We start from the raw sequence: 7,694 nt of genomic DNA on the forward strand, positions 1-7,694 counted from the left end.
GGTAGCTTTTTACCTCCAAACTGAAGCTAGCATAGAGAAACACTTGATCCACAAGCCTCTTCTCGTTCCAAGGCTTGATGCTCTTCACTCTTCTTCCAAATGTGCACTAAAACACCCAAAGTTAGCTTCTCTTTCTCTCACAAATGGATGCACACGATTAGGGTTTCTCACAGAGGGTTAGGATGATAAGGGAGGTGAAAATGAGGGCTTAAGGTCCTTTAAATAGGATACAAACCATGAAAATTAGGGTTTTCTCACTTAGCTCCCACTCGTCGATTCGGGGTCCTCCGAATCGTCGAGTAGACTCTAAAATCTCGCGGCCATAATATTCTCTACTCGGCGAGTTGGTGCTTCTAACTCGTCGAGTTACCCTGTTAGAAAGAAATAAAATAATTAAATATCATACCTGGGAGCCAGGATGTTACAATTACCCCCCACCAGAATCAAAATTCTCCCTCGAAGTCATCCTCCGAAAACAACTCGGGGTACTGCTCTCGCATCTCGGACTCTAGCTCCCAAGTACACTCTGATCCTTTCCGATTAGGGATGAAAGTGGGTCCAAACCCGGACCGGATGGACCCAGACCCGGAAAACCCAGAACCGGTTAATGGGATTTTATAGAACCGGAAACCAGACCGGTATATAAGAACCGGTTCCGGTTCGGTTCCGGGTATGGTTCCGGGTAAAGTGGGTCTAGAACCGAAAAACCCGGAAACATCAAAGTGGGTAGGTTGGAACCGGATATAGTGGGTTTAGACCCAGAAAACCCGAAAAAACTGGAATTTTTTGGTAATTACTTACTACTTAGTGGGTTGAACTTTGAAAATTTTCATATTGGTATCCCGACTTTGGGGGGCTGTAACTTATTGAATACGAAACCACAATTAACAAAATTAGAGTCTAAAATCATGTACAAACTCTAAAATACACTCTGGAAAAACCTGCATGTCAATCCGAATTTAAACGAATGAGATATACTTGTGTTAATATTTTCACATAATACAAAGTACAAAAACAAATAGCTGAAAAGTTGAAAATTTTCAGTTTTGATATCCCGACTTCGGAGGACTGTAAATCATTGAATGTTAAACCAAAAATGACAAAATTATAGTCTAAACTCATGTACAAACTATAAACTAGAAGTTGGAAAAAACCACATGTCAATCCGACTTCAAACGAATTAGATATGCATGTTTTAAAACTTTCACCGAATACAAAAAGACTAAAAAACTAAATTTCAGCTTTGGTATCTCAACTTTTGAGGACTGTAAGTCAATGAATATAAAACTAAAATGACAAATTTATAGTCTAGAATCATGTACAAACTCTAAACTACATGTTGGAAAAAACCGTATGTCAATTGGAGTTGAAACGAATAAGATATGCACCTTGTAAACGTTTCACAAAAAGTGGTTCCGGCCCTAAAAGTGGTTCCGGTTCCAAAAACCGGTTTCAGATTTTAGACCCGGTTTACTCGGACCCAATGGACCCAAACCCGGATTACCTGGAACCCGGATAAAGCCAATTTTTAAACTCGGAACTGGACCCGGTTCTATATATTCCGGTTCTAACGGGTCCGGTTTCGGTTCCGGTCCGTTTTTCCGGTTCTAAATCTCATCCCTACTTCCGATGTTGCCACTAAACTTGAACCAAAGGCACCTCTTTATTCCTCAAGACCTTCACCTTCCTATCTAAGATTACTATCGGCCTCTCAATGTAGTTTAGGCTCGTATCTACCTGAATGTCCAATAAAGGGACCACTACCGTCTCATCGGCTACACACTTCCTCAGCTGGGACATGTGGAAGGTGTTATGAATCTGACTCAACTCTGCAGGTAGCTCTAACTGATAAGATACCTTACCCACTCGGGCAATCACCTTGAAAGGACCAATGTATCTAAACCACAACTTGCCCCGTTTCCGGAATCGAATCACCCCTTTACATGGGGACACCTTCAGGAGGACGAAATCTCTGACATGGAACTCTAGCTTTGAACGACACCGGTCGGCGTAACTCTTCTGACGACTTTGGGACGTTAGTAACCTCTGTCTGACCTGTTGGATCAGTTGTGCCGTCTTGAGCACTATCTCAGTGCCCCCATCACTCTCTGCCCTACCTCCCCCCAATAGATGGGAGTCCGACACCTCCTCCCATATAAGTGCTCAAAGGGAGGCATACCTATACTGGAATGGTGGTAGTTATTGTATGAAAACTCAGCCAAGGGCAAGTAAGTGTCCCAACTTCCACTGAAGTCCATAACACATGCTGTCACACCCCCAAACCAAGGATGGCGGAAACGTCCGGGGGTGGAGGACTTCATGTAGAGTATCACAACAACGAGTATAATAGTGCTCAAAGTAAATACAACCATCACAAATATAATTGAAAAAGTTACATCAAAGTATATGTTTACATGATTCACATCAATTACATCATGATACAAAATGAATTGTTTGACGAATTATCGTCCCATCCTCAAAACGTTGCTGATTTCCTGTTCCACTGAATTCCTGAGAATACAAGTAGTTTTGAAAAAGTGTCAACACAAAGGTTGGTGAGTTCATAAGAGATTTCGTTAGAGAAGTAAACCGTTTTCCTTGTAAAAGCGATAGAATATGTATCCAGAAAATCCAATATTTTCATTAAAATCTATGTAAAGTAGTCTTATAACCGAAGACCAAAATGTATAAGTAACCTCTCTCACTAATAGAAAATGATATGTGTCTAAATCGACATAAACGCGCTTGAATTAAATGAAGTTCCTGTAAATTCTTATGTTTGTTAATACTTTATGTATATGTAGTTCTAAATCCTAGGACCGAGAAATAACAAGTATTGGCCATACTTAAAGATATAAATGTGGTTTCAAATGATGTGTAGTCATAATTACCAAAACCGAACGTGTACAGTAATATCTATACTTATTGAGATAAAAAGTGATTTTTAAATCGACATAAAAACCCATTTAGGTTATATAAAAATCCCGTAAACTTTATGTATTGTTATATCCCTATGTGAGTCGCTATAATCATACTATGACTAAATGAACCTGCCACGACGTTTCTCAGGCGTCGTAAAACTGAAATGACATTTGTCACCCGTAGACCTGCAGGTCCCACTGTAGCTAGCAGCAAGGTGTGGGGTGTCAAACCCAATATAGATCTATACACAACTATCACGTTCTCCCTCCAGGAGGCTCAGATTATAACTAGCAGGAATTAGATTCCGCACTCGAACGTATGGAAAATAATGTCTCACAATTTAGGTTAACAAGTTTACGTGTGGTGTGCATAAGTGTAAAGCCTTTTCTTGTGGAAATAAAACCTTCCGAAATGTGTTTGTTGTGTTAATGGAAACATAAACCATACCTATTATAGTTTATCCCAAAACATTTGTAATGTATAAAAACTCTTTAATGAAAACGCTTTTGTAATGAATTTACACTTAACGTAATGGAAGTTCCCTTTTTGTATAAATGTACCCTTCTGAAAACATATTTGTATTTTGTAAAGTATCATAGACTATACCTATTATAGTTTATCAAAACAAGGGTAGAAATAGTAAAGTACATAAACTATACCTAACATAGTTTAATAATACATTTGTATGTAATGGGTGTATTTTAATTATAACACTTGGTTATTTCTATGTATTATCTAGTGAAAATTCATTTGTTACCTGGTGTATATCTAGATATGAATACAAAAATGTCACATACTACAATAACACATAATCACATAATGATATATACCTTGCTCAACAAGTTACAAGGTGAAATGAAATTTATAGTGTTTTTCTATTTATAACATTTTCTGTAGCTGTTATTGGAAAATTTGTAGAAAAATCATAAAATGTCCAAATCAAGTTCTGTAACTTCTGAGAGTTTGGAAAATGAGTCTAGTTGGTTCATAAATTTTTCCATAATTTTTAGAGACCTCTAACTTGTGTGACCAAGTCCATAATCACAGACTAGTCCGGATTGGTGTTTGAGATGATAGAGTCCTAAGCCCCCGACTATCCGTCCCAAACTCAGAAATCTACCCGGTTACCCAGTCTCTCTTATGGTTCTCTGGTCTCGCGACCACCACCTGAGCCTCTCGGATGGTGTCTAAGACTAGAGTTGTCACCATCGTCCTCATGCATATGTTTTGGATCAGAACACTCACTGTTTTACGACTCAGGGCATCGGCTACCACATTATCCTTACAAGGGTGATACAAGATCTCACAGTCGTAGTCTTTCACTAGATCCAACCACCTCATCTGTCTTATATTTAGGTTAGGCTGATCCATAAGGTACTTCAGGCTCTTATGGTCCGTATATATGGTACACCGGACATCATAGAGATAGTGGCGCCAGATCTTGAGGGCGAACACCACCATCCCCAACTCCAAATCGTGTGTTGGATAACTTGTCTCGTGAGGCTTCAACTGCCTCAATGCATATGTTATCATGTGTCCTCGCTGCATCAGCACTTCACCCATACTTGATATAGATACATCACATTAAACTACGAAGTCCTCCACTCCCTCAAGAAGGGCTAACACTGGAGGTTCGCACAATCTCTGATGAAGATTCTCGAATGAGGCCTGCTGCTTGGGCCCCTAAACAAAAGTAACACCCTTCCTGGTTAATCTAGTAAGAGGAACGACAATCTTGGAGAAATCCGTGATAAATCTCAGATAGTAGTCTGCCAAGCCAAGAAAACTCGTGATCTCGGATGGGGACCTCGGCACCTCTCATCACATAACAGTCTCAATCTTGGCTGGGTCGATCAAAATCTCATTTTGGTTAACAAGGTATCCTAAGAACTAGACCTCTCGTAACCATAAATCGCACGTAGAGAATTTGGCATGAAGCCTCTCCGTCCTTAATACTCTGAGAATCTCCCGAATATGCCCTTCGTGTTGCTCTCTGGACCTCGAGTACACCAAAATGTCGTCGATGAACATGATCACCGCTGCACACCCAGTTCATGAGATCCATGAACATTGTCGGTGTATTGGTGAGCCTGAAAGGCATCACCACAAGCTCGTAGTTCCCATAACGATTCCTAAAGGCCGTCTTCTGAATATCTTCCTTGCAAACTCTCATCTGATGATACACAGATCTCAAATCAATCTTGGGAAACCAAGATGCCCCCTACTACTGATCGTATAAATCATCGATCCTCGGTAGTGGATATCAGTTCTTGACCGTCAGCTTGTTCAACTCCTAATAGTCAATACACATCCGGTGTGAACCATCCTTATTCTTGACGAAAAGGATCAGTGCTCCCCACGACGAGCTACCCGGTCTAATATAACCCTTTCCCAGCAGCTCCTGGAGCTGTGAGGACAATTCCTATGTCTCGGGTAGTGCAAGCCGATAAGGTGTCTTGTCAATAGGCATCGCACCCGAAATTATGAAATATTGTGTTGGGTCCAAGCCTTAATATTTCATTTGGGTGTTATGTTAAGGATTCTTATCTAATCTAAACTTTGTCTTTGTTTTCAGATGTCTTCCAACACCACTTCTGGCTCAAACCCTTTTGGCTCTTTCTCCCTTATGAACTTATGTGGGAGGGTCATTTTTGATGGATCAAATTTCAATGATTGGATTTGAAACATCTGCATGACCATTCAATACGAGGAAAAAAAGTATGTCCTTGACAAAGAGCTTAAGGAGATTAATCTCCTGCCACTCCTGATCAGATAGTTGAGTATAAGGCTCATGAGAAGGACCGGACAAAGGTGTCGTGCATCATGATAGCCACAATGAATCCTGAGATTTAGAAGTCTTATGAGGATTTTTGGCCTTTCGAGATACACCAAGAGTTGATGGAAAGGTACCATCAAAGTTCTTAACAAGAAAGGTATGAGATCGTTTCCTCCATGATAACAAGCAAAATGAAGGATGGAAAGTCTATCACGACCCACTTGCAAAAGATGTAAAGGTTTGTGGACCACTTGCTGAAGTTGAATGTCAACTTCGATTAAGAGTTGGCCATTGACATTATCTTATACTCTTTACCTCCTTGTTATGATCAGTTTAGAACGACTTATCATATGAACAAGGAGGAGGTCACTCTAAGCAACCTTCAAAGCCTACCGGGAACTGATGAAGGTAGTTTGAAAGGAAATTTTTTTCCTACTCCTACTGCTGCTGCCCCAGTCCTGGCACTTGGACATGGGAAAGGGAAGAAGAGGAAGGCTCCTTCTAAGAGCCATAAGGGAATGTCCCATGGTGGATCCTCTTCTAGTGGGACAAAAAGTGGTTCTGCTACTCCCTCTTCCAACCCAAAAGAAGCAGAGTGCTTCTACTGTCATGACAAAGGGATCTGGAAACAAAGCTGCCCCAAATACTTGCAGGACATGAAGGATTGGAAGATAAAGCCTACCCATGTAGGTATTTATACTATTCTGTCTAATAACTCATCACATGCTTGTCCTGGATACAGGATGTGGTTTTCACATTTTTTCTGATTTGTAGGATCTAAAAAGAAGTAGGGATGTGGAGCACGGGAAAATGAACTTGATCATGGGGAAAAGGAAAGTGTCTCCTATCACCAAGATTGGAGTTTATTCTTTATTTCATGGTAGTGGGTTAGAATTAGATTTGAATAATTGTTGCTACTCGTCCGATATGGCGAGAAAAATAATTTCCTTTCATGGTTTGTATAAAGAATGTTTTAGATTTTTGATTAATAATGAAATTGTTTCTATTAATGCTTTTTATAATGGTATCTTTTATTTTGAAGAATTTCCTTGTAATGGTATATATGAAACTGTGATGGTTGTAGACAACTTAGGAAATAATGTATTGCATGTTGATTCGTCCAATGGTCTAGACAAAGCATGCTTGTGGCATTGTCGTCTTGGACATTTCAACAAGAAGCACATAGCCCAACTCCAAAAGGATGGAGTGTTTGAGTCATTTGACTTAAAGTCGGATGGCACATGCAAATATTGTCTGCTTGGAAAGATGACCAAGTCACCCTTCACTAGTACTTGTGAAAGAGGTGAGGGTTTGTTGGATCTCATACACACTGATGTGTATGGACCCTTCAGATCCGCCACAAGGGATGCTAACCGCTTCTATCTGACTTTTACCAATGATTACATCAGATATGGGTATATATACTTAATCAAGCATAAGTCAGAAACCTTTGAAAAGCTCAAAGAGTTTAAACAAGAAGTAGAGAATCAGCTGGGCAGGAAGATAAAGATGCTCCGATCCGATTGAGGTGGAGAGTATCTTAGTATCGAGTTCCACGACTATCTTAAGGAATGTGGAATTTTTTCACAATTGACGCCACCTAGGACACCACAACTTAATGGTGTGGCTGATAGGTGCAATCAAACCTTGTTGGACATGGTTCGTTCCATGATGACTCGAGCTTCGTTACCAATCTCATTATGGGGGTATGAATTAGAGACTGCTGCCCATATCCTTAATCTAGTCCCAACTAAGAAGTTTACCAAAGCACCTCACGATATGTGTTCACAGAAGGTTCCCTCGTTAGCACATATTAAGGTTTGGGGTTGCGAGGCTTTTGTAAGACGAGAGACTCACGAAAAGCTCGAACTACGCAGTGAGCTTTGTATTTTCATCGGCTACCCATAGAAATCTTTTGGATATATCTTCTACAGACCGAGTGACAATGTTGTCTTCGTTGCAAGGAGAGGGGTTTTCTACGAAAGAGAACTCATAT

The sequence above is a fragment of the Lactuca sativa genome, chromosome 4, assembly GCF_002870075.4.
Source record: "Lactuca sativa cultivar Salinas chromosome 4, Lsat_Salinas_v11, whole genome shotgun sequence".
NCBI lineage: Eukaryota > Viridiplantae > Streptophyta > Magnoliopsida > Asterales > Asteraceae > Lactuca > Lactuca sativa.